Source organism: Mobula birostris, chromosome 7 (assembly GCF_030028105.1).
Source record: "Mobula birostris isolate sMobBir1 chromosome 7, sMobBir1.hap1, whole genome shotgun sequence".
In the NCBI taxonomy this organism is placed as follows: Eukaryota; Metazoa; Chordata; class Chondrichthyes; order Myliobatiformes; family Myliobatidae; genus Mobula; species Mobula birostris.
Genome location: NC_092376.1, coordinates 20,183,093 through 20,199,232, shown reverse-complemented (window position 1 = coordinate 20,199,232; position 16,140 = coordinate 20,183,093). Strand labels below are relative to the sequence as shown.

The 16,140-nt window shown below is 43.7% G+C and overlaps 1 protein-coding gene across 3 annotated transcripts in view; it reads left to right on the top strand.

Moving 5' to 3' along the window:
* The first annotated feature begins 6,869 nt into the window (after positions 1 to 6,869).
* Positions 6,870 to 16,140, top strand: part of LOC140200037 (cohesin subunit SA-2-like) — a 153,328-nt gene continuing 144,057 nt past the window's right edge. For 2 of the 3 annotated variants that reach the window (XM_072262691.1, XM_072262689.1), the window contains exon 1: positions 6,870 to 6,953. The gene's annotated coding sequence lies outside the window, so the exon portion shown is untranslated. Of the gene's footprint in view, positions 6,954 to 7,380; positions 7,442 to 16,140 lie in introns of those variants that run through there. The other variant, XM_072262690.1, reaches the window with a different exon arrangement.

The following is a 16,140-nucleotide window of genomic DNA, read 5'->3' as shown; positions in this document are numbered from 1 at the left end:
GCTAGCAAGTAAGCTTTCACTCGAGAACTTTTAAAATTACTTTTTCATACTCTCCTGCTATCCCTATCTTAGCTGACATTTGTCCATCAGCCAATTTGACTGTATCTTAGTGGAAGTGACATTACATTTTGTTGAATCTTGGTCACCAAACTCATCTTGCAGAGCCTTTGTTAGTTAAAAATACTTTTCTTCAATTTACACTGAAGACAAGAAAAACAAATACAAATCAAAATGGAACTAAAAGCATTTTGAAGATGAACAATTCTTGTCCTGGTCCATGACTTTGGAAATGTGATAGAAATTGAGACTGAAATAAAAACATAGTTGTTAAGGGTCAAATATTATAATCTCGTGACTTTTTTGTGGTTGTATAAACTGTGGAATAGTTCCATTTATTTTCTTTTAATTGTTACTCAGTATTAGAAATATCAATTGCTATTTCTGCAGACCCAACGTTGTCTGAAAGTGAGAATTGTAGAGGAAAACATTGATGTCAAGTCAGCCATATTAATTGATTCCATTTAATTAGGAGAACATTCTACTCCAATAGGCACTTTTTCTTTATAGGTTTGTACTAAATGCTGCACCACAAACAGAGCTGGGAGGTGTGGTGTGGGTATTGTGTATGAAATCAGCAACATGTCTTAACATCCGGGATCACATTGAAACCTATCAAATACTGGAAGGTCCAGGTAGAATAATGTGGAGAGGACGTTTCCATTGGTGGGGAATCTAGGACCAGTGGGAACAGGCTCAGAGTGCAAGGACATCCCTTCAGGACAGAGATGAAGAGGAATTTCCTTACCCAGAGGTGGTGACTCTGCCACAGACAGATGTGGAGGTCAAATCATTGGGCATATTTAGAGGTTGATAGATTCTTGATTAGTTAGGGTGTCAAAGGTTACAGGGAGAAGGCAGGAGAATGGGATTCTGAGGGAGAATAAATTAGCAATAGTGGAGGAAACTTGATGGGCTGAATGGCCTAATTCTGCACCTGTGTCTTGTAGTCTAAACCCAATGAGGACCCCCTCGGACTCCAAAATTGAACTAACAAATAATCAATTAAGATGAGGAGGTGAATGTTTCCTGGCAATAGCATTCTCCAACTGCAAAGTTTAGTGGTATTTGATGTAAACTGGACTGATGGTGGGTTGAAATTATAATCAGAGTTGCAACAGGTGAATAGTGCACAGGGTTTCATTTTGCTGTTGTGTAAGCATACTGAGAAGAAGATGAACCAAAGGATATTAGCAATGTCATTTAATTATTTTTAGAGTTCTTATTTTCATATCACTGCATGGAAGGAGACCTGTTGTGTTATGAAGTCTACTGTGTACAGATTTTCAGGTTATTCCCGTCAATCCCGTTCCCCCATTTATTGGACTATTAATCCTGAGGCTAAATTAATGATCTGAAGATATGGATTAAATTATCTCCATTTAATTCATTAATTAAATCTGGAATGGAAACGGAGAAACGTTCCTCAAATGAGAGGGTTAACATATGAGGAACGTTTGTCCACTTTTGGACTGTATTCCTTGGAGTTTAGAAGAATGAGTTTAGAAACATTTTGGATGCTGAAAGGCATGGACAGAGTGGATGTGGCAAAGTTGTTTCCCATGATGGGGGAGTCTAGTACAAGAGGGCATGACTTAAGGATTGAAGGGCGCCCATTCAGAACAGAAATGTGAAGAAATTTTTTTAGTCAGAGGGTGGTGAATCTATGGAATTTGTTGCCACAGGCAGCAGTGGAGGCCAAGTCATTGGGTGTATTTAAGGCAGAGATTGATAGGTATCTGAGTAGGCAGGGCATCAAAGGTTATGATGAGAAGGCGGGGGAGTGGGACTAAATGGGAGAATGGATCAGCTCATGATAAGATGGTGGAGCAGACTCGATGGGCCGAATGGCCAACTTCTCCTTTGTCTTATGGTCTTATGGAAATGTACTGTCAGTAATCATGTCCTTGAAACTTCCAGGATGTTGTATAACTGTATCTGGTTTTAGAGAAGACAATCTCTCCTACGCATCCTAGTTTATAGGTGTAGCAATGTAGTTAACTTTAATACCTCCTCTGTAATGAGTTGACAAACAATTAAGTTCGAGGACAATTAGCGATCAGCAATAAATGTGGATCTTTCTAGTAAAGAAAAGTGAAAGTAAAATTAAAGATAACCTTTCAAGTTCTGTTTTTAATGTAACTCTTAACACCCACTATTCCACCCTAGCATAGTTCAAAGTAAGTTTATTATCAAAGTATATATATATGTACTACATAGAATCTTGAGATTAATTTTCTTGCAGGCACACTCAAAAAATCCACAATATAATAATAACCATAATATAATCAATGAAAGACTGCACCAATTTGGGTGTTCAACCAGTATGCAAAAGACAATAAACTACAAGCACAAAAACAAAGAAAGAATAATAATAAATAAATAAAGAATAAATATTGAGAACATGAGATGAATAGTCCTTCAAAGTGAACCTATAGATTGTGGGAACATTTCAAGTGAAGTTGAGTGAAGTTATCCCCCTTTGGTTCAAGATTCTGATGGCTGAGGGGTAATGACTTTTCCTGAATCTGATGATGTGAGTCCTGAGGCTCCTGCACCACGTTCTTGATGGTAGCAGTGAGATGAGAGCATGGTCTGGGTGTTGGGGGTCCCTGATGAGGGATAGAAGATTGCAGGCCCTTTGGCCCACAATGTTGTGCCAACCATGCAACCTACTCTAGAAACTGCCTAGAATTACCCCACCAAATAGTTCTCTATTTTCCTAAGCCCCATGTGCTTATCTAAGAGTCTCTTAAAAGACCCTATTGTATCCGCCCCCATCACTGTTGCCAGCAGTGCATTCCACGCATCCACCAAAACTTAACCCTGTTACCCCCTCTGTACCTGCTTCCAAGCACCTTAAAACGATGACCCCTTGTGTTAGCCATTTCAGCCCGGGAAATAAACTCTGGCTATCCATATGATCAATGCAGGATACTTCCGTCCTGCAGCAATATTTCATGTAGATGTGCTCAGTGGTGGGGAAGGCTTTACCCATGATGGACTGACTCATCATGTAGGGTTTTACATTCAAGTGCATTGGTGTTTCCATGCCAAGCCGTGGTGCAGCCGGTTCTACACATCTGTTGAAGTTTGTCAAAGTTTGTCATGTCATACCGAATATTTGCAAACTCCTAAGGAAGTAGAAGCACTGCCGTATTTTCTTCATAATTGCACATGTACTGGGCCCAGGACAGATCCTCTGAAATGATAACACTGAGGAAGTTAAGGTTGCTGACCTTCTCTACCTCTGATCCTCCAATGAGAACTGGCTCGTGCACCACTGGTTTCCTTCTCCTGAAGCCAATAATCAACTTCTTCATCTTGCTGGCATTAGGGTGTTGTTCTAGAACCACTCAGCCAGATTTTCAATCTCCCTCCTATATGCCAATTCACCACCACCTTTGATTCAGCCTACAAAAGTTGTGTTGTCATCAAACTTGAATATGGCATTGAAGCCCCTTTCTTTAAAAAAGGAGGACATCTCCTTCATCCTGGAATGAAAAGCCTCATTCTGAGAGCAGATGCGGCGGAGACGGAGGAATCGCGAAAAGGGGATGGCATTTTTGCAAGAGACAGGGTGAGAAGGGGAATAGTCCAGGTAGCTGTGAGAGTCTGTAAGCTTATGGTAGACATCAGAAGGTGGAGGCTTCCCTTCCTCCACCATCAACTCTGCTCTCAAACACATCTCTCTCATTTCATGCACATCTGCTCTCACCCCATCCTCCCGCCATCCCACTAGGAATAGGGTTCCCCTTGTCCTTACTTACCACCCCACCAGCCTCTGGGTCCAACATATAATTCTCTGTAACTTCCGCCACCTCCAATGGGATCCCACCACTAACCACATCATTCCCTCCCCCCCCCCACTTTCCACAGGGATCACTCCCTAGGTGACTCCCTTATCCATTTGTCCCCCCATCCCTTCCCACCGATCTCCCTCCCAGCACTTATCCTTGTAAGCGGAACAAGTGCTACACATGCCCTTACACTTCCATCGTCACCACCATTCAGGGCCCCAGACAGTCCTTCCAGGTGAGGCGACACTTCACCTGTGAGTTGACTGGGGTGATATACTGTATCCGGTGCTCCAGATGCGGCCTTCTATATATTGGCAAGACCCGACGCAGACTGGGAGACCATTTCGCTGAACACCTACGGTCTGTCCACCAGAGAAAGCAGGATCTCCCAGTGGCCACACATTTTAATTCCATGTTCCATTCCCATTTTGATATGTCTATCCACGGCCTCCTCTACTGTAAGGATGAAGCCACACTCAGGTTGGAGGAACAACACCTTATATTCCGTCTGGGTAGCCTCCAACCTGATGGCATGAACATTGACTTCTCTAACTTCCATTAATGCCCCACCTCCCCTTCGTACCCCATCCGTTATTTATTTATTTATTTATTAATTTTTTTTCTCTCTCCTTTTTCTCCCTCTGTCCCCCTCACTATACCCCTTGCCCATCCTCTGGGCTTCCCCCCCTCCCTTTCTTTCTCCCTAGGCCTCCCATCCTATGATCCCCTCATATCCCTTTTGCCAATCAACTTTCCAGCTCTTGGCTCCATCCCTCCCCCTCCTGTCTTCTCCTATCATTTCGGATCTCTCCCTCCCCCTCCCACTTTCAAACCTCTTACTGTCTCTTCTTTCAGTTAGTCCTGACGAAGGGTCTCGGCCTGAAACGTTGACTATACCTCTTCCTATAGGTGCTGCCTGGCCTGTTGTATTCACCAGCAACTGTTATGTGTGTTGCTTGAAATTCCAGCATCTGCAGATTTCCTCGTGTTTGTGTCTATGGAAAGGAATATAGTCAACACTTCGGGCTGAGACCCTTCAGCAGGACTGGAGAAAAAAAGATGAAGAGTGAGAGTTAGAGGGTGGGAGAGGGGAGGGAACAGCACAATGTGATAGGTGAAACCTTGGGGGGGGAGCGGTGAAGTAAAGAGTTGGGAAATTGATTGGTGAAAGAGATACAGGGCTAGAAAAGTAGGAATCTAATAGGAATGGACAGAAGGCCATGGATGAAAGAAAAAGGGAGAGGAGGACCAGAGGGAGATGATGGGCAGGTGAGGAGATAAAGTGAGAGAGGGAAAAGGGGATGGGAAATAGCGAAGGGGGAGGGGTATTACTGGAAGTTCGAGTTCATGCCATCAAGTTGGAGGCTACCCAGATGAAATATAAGGTGTTGCTCCTCCAACTCGAGTGTGGCATCATCGCGGCAGTAGAGGCCATGGATTGATGTTGGAGTGGGAATGGGAAGTGGAATTAAAATTGGTGACCACTGGGAGATCCTGCTTTTTCTGGTGGAGGGAGAATAGGTGCTCAGCAAAACGGTCTCCCAATCTACGTCAGGTCTCACTGATACACACTGGGAGCACTGGACACAGTAGTTGATCCCAACAGACTCACAGTGTCGCCTCACCTGGAGGATTGTTTGGGGCCCTGAATGGTAGTGAGGGAGGAGGTGTAGGGGCAGGTGTAGCACTTGATCCACTTGCAAGGGTAAGTGCCAGGAGCGAGTCGGCGGGGATGGACCAATGGACGAGGGAGTCGTGTAGGGAGCAATCCCTGTGGAAAGCAGAAAATGGGGGGGGGGGGCGGGAGGAGTGAAAGCTGTTCTTGGTGGTGGGATCCCTTTGGAGATGGTGGAAGCTACGGAGAATTATGTGCTGGATGTGGAGGCTGGTGGGGTGGTAGGCAAGGACAAGAGGAACCCTATCCCTGCGTGGGGTGGTGGGAAGATGGGGTGAAGGCAGACTTGTGCAAAATGAAAGAGATGTGGTTGAGGGCAGCATTGATGGTGGAGGAAGGGAAGCCCCTTTCTTTGAAGAAAGAGGACAACTCCTGAGAGCAGATGTGGCAGAGATGGAGAAATTGAGAGAAGGGGATGGCATTTTTACAAGTAACAGGGTGGGAAGAGGTAGCTGTGAGAGCCAGTGAATTTGTAATGACATCAGTGGATAAGCTGTCTCCAGCGATAGAAACAGACCGAGAAAGGGGAGGGAGGTGTTGGAAATAGGCCGGGTAAATTTGAGGGCAGGGTGGAAGTTGGAGGCAAAGTTGATGAAGTTGACTAGTTCTGCATGGGTGCAGGAAGCAGCACCAATGCAGTCGACGTAGGAAAAGTGGGGAGTGACACCAGTGTAGGCTTCAGACATAGATTGTTCCACATAGCTGACAAAAAGGCAGGCATATCTAGGACCCATGCAACTACCCATGGCTACACCTTTTGTCTGAAGGAAGTGGGAGGAACCCATGTAATTGGGTATATTTAAAGTAGAGGTTGATAGATGCTTGATTAGTTAGGGTGTCAAAGGTTACAGCGAGAAGGCAGGAGAATGGGATAGAGAGGGATAATAATTTAGCCACTATGCAATGGTGAAGCAAGCTTGAGGGGCCGAATGGCCCAATTCTGCCCCTATGAGAGGACGATTCCTATCGTGGGGGAGTGCTAGAGGGCACAGCCTGTTAATGGAAGGACGACCTTTCAGAACAAAGATGATGAGGATTTTTTTAGCCAAAGGATGGTGAATCTGTGGAATTTATTGGTACAGACGGCCCTGAGTATATTTAAAGCGGAGGTTAATAGGTTTTTGATCAGTAAGGATTACGGGGAGAATGGGTGACGGAATGGCGGAGTAAACTCAATAGCCTGAATAACCTAGTTCTGTTCCTGGATTTCACGGTCCTTATGGATTCAGCTGTAACCACGATTATATTTTCGCATAGTAGCTACAAACTTTACTGCGACAAGAGGGCGATAGTGTTGCGGAAATAAATACACAAGAAACTCTTCTCGGAGCTGCATGTAAGGCCATCAGATGGCAGTGTGCATCCGTCGTTCAGCAGCACAGACGGCGAGCAGGACGTTGGGAAAAGAACATTTTGAATCGGTACTCATTAAACTTTCTTTAATGGTCGCGATTTCATTAATGCCATCCGTGCGCAACGCTGCATTTATTATCATGACAGAGTCTCTCTTCCTAACCAGCTATTTGGAAGTGTGCATTCTGCAAAAGCAGGGCCGTGGGTCTAACAATGCCATCATCGGGAGGGGGAGGGGAAGGCGGCTGGTGTGATGGACAGCAGCCCGGAGCAATCAGAAGAGGGGGATCGCTCTACGTAATGGAAAGCGAAATATTTTCAGCCAATAAGAGTTGGAGGTTTTGCGGCCGGTATTCTCTTTGTAAAGCAAGTTTGGTTGTGTAGAGGCATTTGAGAAGTTGACAGTTTGGGGTCGGAAGTACTCTATTGTTAAATGTTTGTGGATTGTCTTTTGGGAGTAATGGATTGCATTTAAGGTTCACAGTGACCAAAGAGCTTGCTTCATATGGGATCGATGCTGGAACCCAGTCCAGATGAAGTCTTTCTACATTCAAAGGTTTCAAAGTACACTTGTTATCAAAGTAGTGTATGTATGCAGTATACAACTTTGAGATTCTTCTTCCTCACAGACAGTGATGAAACAAGAACCACCGTTCAAAGAAAACAAACCCCCCACCCCCGCAAAGAGCAAATTGCCCAAACTGCAACAAAAGATATATGAAAGGTCACAAACAAGAGAAAACCTGCAGATGCTGGAAATCCAGAGCAACACACACAGAATGCTGGAGGAACTCAGCAGGCCAGGCAGCATCTATGGAAAAAAAAAAGTAAATTGTCGACAATTGGGCCGAGACCCTTCAGCAGGACAGTCTCGGGCCAAAACATTTTACTTTTTTCCACAGATGCTGCCTGGTCTCTTGAGTTCATCCAGCATTTTGTGTGCGTCGCATACATGAAAGGTCAATTGTCCATTCTTCCTCCATGGATGCTGCCCAACTTGTTGAGTTCCTCCAGCAGTTTGTTCTTGGCTGGGGCCCTTGTTTGTAATAAATATAAATGACTCGAATGTGAATTTAGGAAATACAATTTTTAACTTTGCAGACAACAGGAGTTCTGCAGATGCTGGAAATTCAAGCAACACACATCAAAGTTGCTGGTGAACGCAGCAGGCCAGGCAGCATCTCTAGGAAGAGGTACAGTCGATGTTTCAGGCCGAGACCCTTCGTCAGGACTAACTGAAGGAAGAGTTAGTAAGAGATTTGAAATCTCTTACTTTTGAAATTTGAAAATTTCAAGTCTCTTACTAACCCTTCCTTCAGTTAGTCCTGACGAAGGGTCTCGGGCTGAAACGTTGACTGTACCTCTTCCTAGAGATGCTGCCTGGCCTGCTGCGTTCACCAGCAACTTTGATGTGTGTTACTAACTTTGCAGGTAAGTTAAAGTTGTTGGTGTTGTGGATAGAGAGGAATTTTGACTAAAGCCACAGCAAGATTTAGATCAGGTGGAAGGCTGGGTGGAGTGTTGGCAGGAGGAATTTAATCTAGAAAGGTGTGAAATGTGTGTGACATGCCATCTTATTCATTACTACCATCGTGGAAGGGGTACAGGAATCTGAAGGCGCACACTCAACCATTCAGAAACAGCTTCTCCCCCTCTGCCATCAGTTTTCTGCATGGACCATGAGCCCCACCTCATTATTGCTTTTCTTTTACACTATTTCTTTAGAATTTGTAGTAATATTTTTGCCCTTGCACTATACTGCTGCCAAAACACAACACATTTCATGACGTACAAAGACTGATGATATACCTGATTCTTATTTTTAGTTGATGCATTTTGGGAAAGTGTGCAGCTCCAAAAGAAATTGCCAAATATTCCCGTTTAGAACTACTACAGCTGAGGTCCACAGTCGTAGCTATGGGTACTTAAGTAAGCAACATTACTTTAAAATGTTCACTACTTGTTTAATTTAATTTTTATATATATATATATTTATTTATTGTATAGTGTTTTATGTATTGCACTGTACTGCTGCCTCAAAACTACAAATTTCAAATCCGTCAGCGATACCGAAACTAATCCTGATTCTGAAGTTAAATAAGAGTAGGACATACACATTAAATGGTAGGTCACTAAGAAACGGATAGAACAGAGGGACTTTGGGGTTCAGATTCATAGTTCTTTGAAAGTGGCAACACAGGTTGATTGGGCGATCAAGAGGGCATATGACATGCTTGCCTTTACAGGTTAGTGAATACTATGTAGAAGTTGGGACATAAGGTTGCAACTTTACAGAACGTTGGTTAGACTGCATTTGGTGGTAAAGATGTGGTGGTGCTGGAGAGCATGCAGAGCAGATCAATCAGTCTTGTTTTCTCGATTGGAGGAATCTAATTACGGGGAGTGATTTGATAGCCTGGGTTTGTTTCTTCTGGAGCAGAGGAGCCTGATGAAAGTATATTAAATTGTTACAGTATAGGTAGGGTAGATAGTCAAAATTTTTTGCCCATGCTAGTGTAACAACAATAAGGTCAAAGGAAGGAGCCTTAAAGGGGATTTGAGGGGAAAGTATTTTTTACACAGAGAGTGACTGTCATCTGACTTGTCTGCCAGGGAAGCTGGTGCCATTTGACACAGTCATTACATTTAAGAAACTTCTAGACAGATACTTAAATAGGCAAGGCATGGAAAGATGCAGATATAATGCAGGCAACACACATCAAAGTTGCTGGTGAACGCAGCAGGCTAGGCAGCATCTCTAGGAAGAGGTACAGTTGACATTTCGGGCCGAGACCCTTCGTCAGGACTAACTGAAGGAAGAGCTAGTAAGAGATTTGAAAGTGGAAGGGGGAGGAGGAGATCCAAAATGATAGGAGAAGACAGGAGGGGGAGGGATGGAGCCAAGAGCTGGACAGTTGATTGGCAAAAGGGATATGAGAGGATCATGGGACAGGAGGTCCAGGGAGAAGGAAAACGGGGGGGGGGGAACCTAAAGGATGGGCAAGGGGTATAGTCAGAGGGACAGAGGGAGAAAAAGGAGAGTGAGAGAAAGAATGTGTGTATAAAAATAAATAACGGATGGGGTACGAGGGGGAGGTGGGGCATTAGCGGAAGTTAGAGAAGTCAATGTTCATGCCATCAGGTTGGAGGCTACTCAGACGGAATATAAGGTGTTGTTCCTCCAACCTGAGTGTGGCTTCATCTTTACAGAATTTCCAGCATCTGCAGAATTCCTTGTGTAATGCAGGCAAATGGGTTTGGTGTAGATCAGCAAAAAGGTTGGCAGTGATATGGGCTGAAAGGCCTTTTTCTGTATTGCATGACTCTATGGCAAATAATTGTTAATCTGAAGTAGAGATGCAGTATGACTGATAATCTACGATCTGTTAATTCAGAAATGCTGATGGTTTGGTGCCTGGCTCACTAGCTGGTGATACACATGATCCCTCTCACACACTGGGGCCCTTGTTTCCACCCTTTCTTTCACCCATTTGGGCACGATTTAAGAAATGTAGTTGTAGTGACAAAACTGATTCAAAATCAAAGCAAAACCATTGCCGTTCGCCTGTGACCGCCACGGGGTTGCTATACTTGCATGATGCACTCTCAGCACTTGTGAAGTGATTGTTCCAAAGAGTTGAATCCTTTATTAGCAATTAGCAACCATACCGTCTTCAATTAGTAACCATACAATTTTGAGGCGAAATTAAGTGGTCAGCAAAGGTATGACCTCTGCTGGCCCCAAGCCACAAAATAAGCAAGAATACGTAACTTATTCCCATTCGCTTTTACCACGCCTCCACTAATGTGACTAGTTACTGTAATAAACGCATGACACACAATACAGTAGCCTGGAATGTCTCCAGTTACAACACTACGGTTCTAAGGGTGCCTAATCTGCAGAGTCTTATGCCAGTTTATAGAGTAATTGACAATAGAACCAAAAGAGACATGAAGAAAAATATAAACACAAGAAATTTTACAGATGCAAATCCATAGAAACACACACAAAACGCCGGAGGAACTCAGCAAGTCAGGCAGCATCTATGGAAATGAACAGTCGACGTCTTGGGCCGAGACCCCTCATCAGGACTGGAAAGGAAGAGGGGAAGAAGCCAGAATAAAAAGGTAGGGGGGAGGGGGAGGTGGATCGCTAGAAGGTGAGAGGTGAAGACAGGTGGGTGGGAAGGGTAACGGGCTGGAGAGAAAGGAACGCGATAGGAGGGAGAGTGGTGCATAGGAAGGAGGAGGGGACCTGGGGGGAGGTAATAGGCAGTTGAGAAGAGTAAAGGGCAGAGTGGGGAATGGAAGTAGAGGAGGGGAGAGGAAATTTTATTTTACTGGAAGGAGAATTCGATATTCATGCCATCAGGTCGGAGGGTACCCACATGGAATATAAGTTGTTGCTCCTCTACCCTGACAGTGGCCTCGCCTTGGCGCGTGAAGAAAAGTATTTTACACAGCAAGTGATTATAACGAAAGAGGTAGATACAAATGTGGCAGTTATGAAGTAGTTATATGTCAGAGAAGAACTGCAAACCATTTAGGAAAGAATGTAAGGTTTGGCAAGAGGGCAGGGGAACATTGTATGGTAAACATGGAGCTAGAATGGACTCTGGGCTGAATGGTCTTCCATTCTGTGACATTCATTCCTTCCACCACCTGTTCATGCTGTGGCTACAGTCTATGTCATCTACAAGATACATTACTTGCCTAGGTCACTCTTTGACCTGATGCGCTTTTCTAGGATCTTCTGCTTTAATTCCTACAGGCGTTTTGGTAAAATGGTGACTTTCGCTGCAACTGTCTACCTAGGTTTTCATCGCATGGTCTTTATTTATATAGAATCATAGAGCACCATAGTGCAGAAGCAGGCTCTTCGGCCCATCTAGTCTATGCAAACCTGGTCTTCTGAGTGAGCCAATTGATACAATAGATAACTGGCAGCCTGACTTTTATAGTTATGCATGAACAACCTAACCGTTGCAGATTTGGTCTAACAGTGTATTGCTTACAGTGGTGAGTTAGGACCTGAGTCAAATTGCGATGTGACAAGTTGTAATATTGAATTAGATCTTTTAGGGTTCTGATACTTGTTATCTTTCTGAACTACTTTACAGATTTATGTCACTTTATTTCTTTATCTGTCTATGTTTTGGTCAGAGATGGTTGTCTAGGTTTTGCTTCACATAATGGTAGAGTGTGTATTTATATATAATCAGGGATGTTCCTGTGCTGATGACCTATGTTTGTTGTTAGTGGTTTATCTTTTGAACTATGCCCTTTGCTTGACTTCAGGATCAAAGTATTTTCAGAGCTTAAAGTTAACTCTGTTGGTTCCTTATGAAATATTGGTTGATTTTTTTTATTCTCAATGTTTGCAATTTCTCTCAGTGATCTTTGCTGAGTAGGGAGAAGGTGCCAGCATTGAGATAATCTATCATTTTTCGCTTCGTTTTACTATTGACATTAGTTTAAGCTACAATACATTTAACTTTTGCTTTGCAGAATATCATTTCAGGAATGATTAACACTTTCACTTGTTTAACAAAGATGATGGTTAAACTATAATTTGAGTGAAAGCAAAATCAGATTTTTTTTAAAACAATGAACTATATAGAGAGCTTTGGAAAAAATAACCCACAGACAACTTTATGTATATTTAAGGCATAGATTGATAGGATTTTGATTAATTGGGGCATGCTGGGATATGGGGAGAAGGCAGGAGATTTGTGCTGAGAGGGAAAATGGTTTCAATGCCCTAATTCTGCTCCTATATCTTATGGTTTTATGGTGATTTCTCCCTCATGTGATCCTGAATCCACCTAAGTCATTCAATTAACCAAGAACTCCTGGCTTTTATTATTCAATTAACTCTCCTTATCTTGCAGTGTAAATCTTTCATTGAAGAATGCTTTCAATTTTAAGTATTTTATAGCAACACACACAAAAAGCTGGAGGAATTCAGCAAGTCAGGCAGCATCAATGGGAATGAATAACCAGTCAATGTTTCTGGCTGAAATCCCTAATGAATGGTTTCGGCCCAAAACATCATCTGTTGGTTTATTTCTATAGATGCTGCCTGACCTGTTGCGTTCCTCCAGCATTTAATGTGCATTGCTTTGGACTTCCAGCATCTGCAGTCTTTTTCATGTTTATAATTCAACATTTTGTTGGTCTAACCTTTCATTGTAGACAGTCATAGTCATAGTCATACTTTATTGATCCTGAGGGAAATTTGGTTTTGCTACAGTTGCACCAACCAAGAACGAAGTATAAATATAGCCATATAAAACCATAAATAATTAAATAATAATATGTAAATTATGCCAGGAAACAAGTCCAGGGCCAGCCTATTGGCTCAGGGTGTCTGACCCTCCAAGGGAGGAGTTGTAAGGTTTGATGGCCACAGGCAGCAATGACTTCCTATGACGCTCTGTGTTGCATCTCGGTGGAATGAGTCTCTGGCTGAATGTACTCCTGTGCCCAAACAGTACATTATGTAGTGGATGAGAGACATTGTCCAAGATGGCATGCAACTTAGACAGCATCCTCTTTTCAGACACCACCGTCAGAGAGTCCAGTTCCATCCCCACAACATCACTGGCCTTACGAATGAGTTTGTTGATTCTGTTGGTGTCTGCTACCCTCAGCCTGCTGTCCCAGCACACAACAGCAAACATGATAGCACTGGCCACCACAGACTCGTAGAACATCCTCAACATCGTCTGACAGATGCTAAAGGACCTCAGTCTCCTAAGGAAATAGAGACTGCTCTGACCCTTCTTGTAGACAGCCTCAGTGTTCTTTGACCAGTCCAGTTTATTGTCAATTCATATCCCCAGGTATTTGTAATCCTCCACCATGTCCACACTGACCCCCTGGATGGAAACAGGGGTCACCGGTGCCTTACGCCTCCTCAGGTCCACTAATCAGTTGGGGGGGGGGTAAATGTGGATATGATGTTGGACAGGGAGAAGATTCACCTCCAGATATTGTGAAATGGCATCAGTTAATCAGCTAATTGACTACATTGTGAGCTTCATGGAAGAACAGAGTAACTATATTGACATGTAACTATGTCCTTGCTGTTACTTCTGTGGCTGTGGAAACTATTTCTTTTGTTGATGACTCTCACATGCTAAATAGCTTCCTGTCCTATTGGAAAGCCTCAATGAATGGAAAGAGGAATCTGACTGCTCAGGGTCCACTCCCTGATTTGGTAATCCTTCTTTAAATATTGAAAGAAAAGGAGAAGGATACCTGAGAAAGTTGTAGCAATTTTGAGGAAAGTTTTCCCTAGGTTTTCAATATCATGTCTTCAAAATTAATTCTGTTTGTATTGAACTAGGGGCTCTTTTGAGATCCAGGTCTTTTAAAACCATAAGACATAGGAGCAGAATTAGGCTATTCAGCCCATCGAGTCTGCTTGCCATGTGATCTTGGCTGATTTATTTTCTTTCTCACCCTCTGCCTTCTCCCCATAAATTTGAAGCACTTATTATTCAAGAACTTTTCAAACTCCTCTTTAAATATACCCAATGACTTGCTCTCCACAGCAGTATGCGGCAATGAATTCCTGGATTCACAACCCTCTGGCTAAAGAAATTCCTCCTCATCTCTTTCTAAAGGATGTCCTTCCATTCTGAGGCTGTTCCCCCTGGTCTTATACCCCAGTACTATTGGAAGCATCCTTTCCACATCACTCTATCTTGGCCTTTCAATATTTGGCAGGCTTCAATGAGATCCCCTGTCATTCTCCTAAACTCCGGCGAGTACAGACCCAGAGCTATCCAACACTCCTCATATGTTAAATCTTTCATTCCCGCAGTCATACTGATAAACCTCCTCCGGACCCTCTCCAGTTTAATGGGAGGATAATTGGAGATATGGTGTAGGAGAACTTTTGGAGGGTTGAGAGGGATAATGAATCAGCCATGATGGAATGACGGAGAAAACTCAAAGGCCTGAATGGCCAAATTTTGCTCCTGTGTCTTACGGCCATTTACTATTATTGAAAGCTTAACCTTTACAATTTCGAGAAATAATTGGATTTTTTATGGTTGAAAGTAAGTTCCAGGAATTCCAGTAAGCGGTCGTTATGCCATCACTTAATTTCCACAGATGTTGTAATCAAGAGCTTCTGCAGATCCAGAGTAAGACACACAAAATTCTGGAGAAATTCAGCATGTCTGACAGCATCTCTGGAGAGGAATAAAGAACCATCGTTTTGGGCCAAGACCCTTCATCGGGACTGGCTGATGCTTCTGGCTGAGACCCTTCATCAGAACTACCGACATTTTGGGACTGATGAAAGGTCGTGGCCCGAAATGTTGCCTGACCTGCTGAGTTCCTCCAGCATTTTGTGTGCATTCCTTATATGTTACCTCGGTAACAGCTGGATCTTCAACTTCCTCACAGACAGGACCCAGGCTGTAAAAATAGGGGACAAGCTCTCCTTTACAATCACTCTGAGCACCGGTGCCCCACAAGGCTGTGTACTCAGCCCCCTGCTGTACTCACTGTACACCCATGATTGTGTAGCCAAGTTTCCATTGAACTCAATATATAAATTTGCTGATGACACCACAATCGTAGGCTGTATCTCGGGTAATGATGAGTTTGAGTACAGAGAGGAAATTAAGAACCTGGTGGCATGGTGTGAAGACAACAACCTATCCCTCAACGTCAGCAAGTTGAAGGAATTGGTTGTTGACTTCAGAAGGAGTAGCGGACCACACGACCCCATTTACATCGGTGGTGCGCAAGTGGAACAGGTCAAAAGCTTTAAGTTCCTCGGGGTCAATATCGCAAATGACCTGACTTGGTCCAACCAAGCAGAGTCCACTGCCAAGAAGGCCCACCAGCGCCTTTACTTCCTGAGAAAGCTAAAGAAATTTGGCCTGTCCCCTAAAACCCTCACTAATTTTTATAGATGCACCATAGAAAGCATCCTTCTCGGGTGCATCACAACCTGGTATGGAAGTTGTCCTGTCCAAGACTGGAGGAAGCTGCAGAAGATTGTGAACACAGCCCAGCACATCACACAAACCAATCTTCCATCCTTGGACTCACTTTACACCACATGCTGTCGGAGCAGTGCTGCCAGGATAATCAAGGACACGACCCACCCAGCCAACACACTTTTCGTCCCTCTTCCCTCTGGGAGAAGGCTCAGGAGCTTGAAGACTCGTACGGCCAGATTTGAGAACAGCTTCTTTCCAACTGCTGGATAGATCCTGACCCAGATCTGGG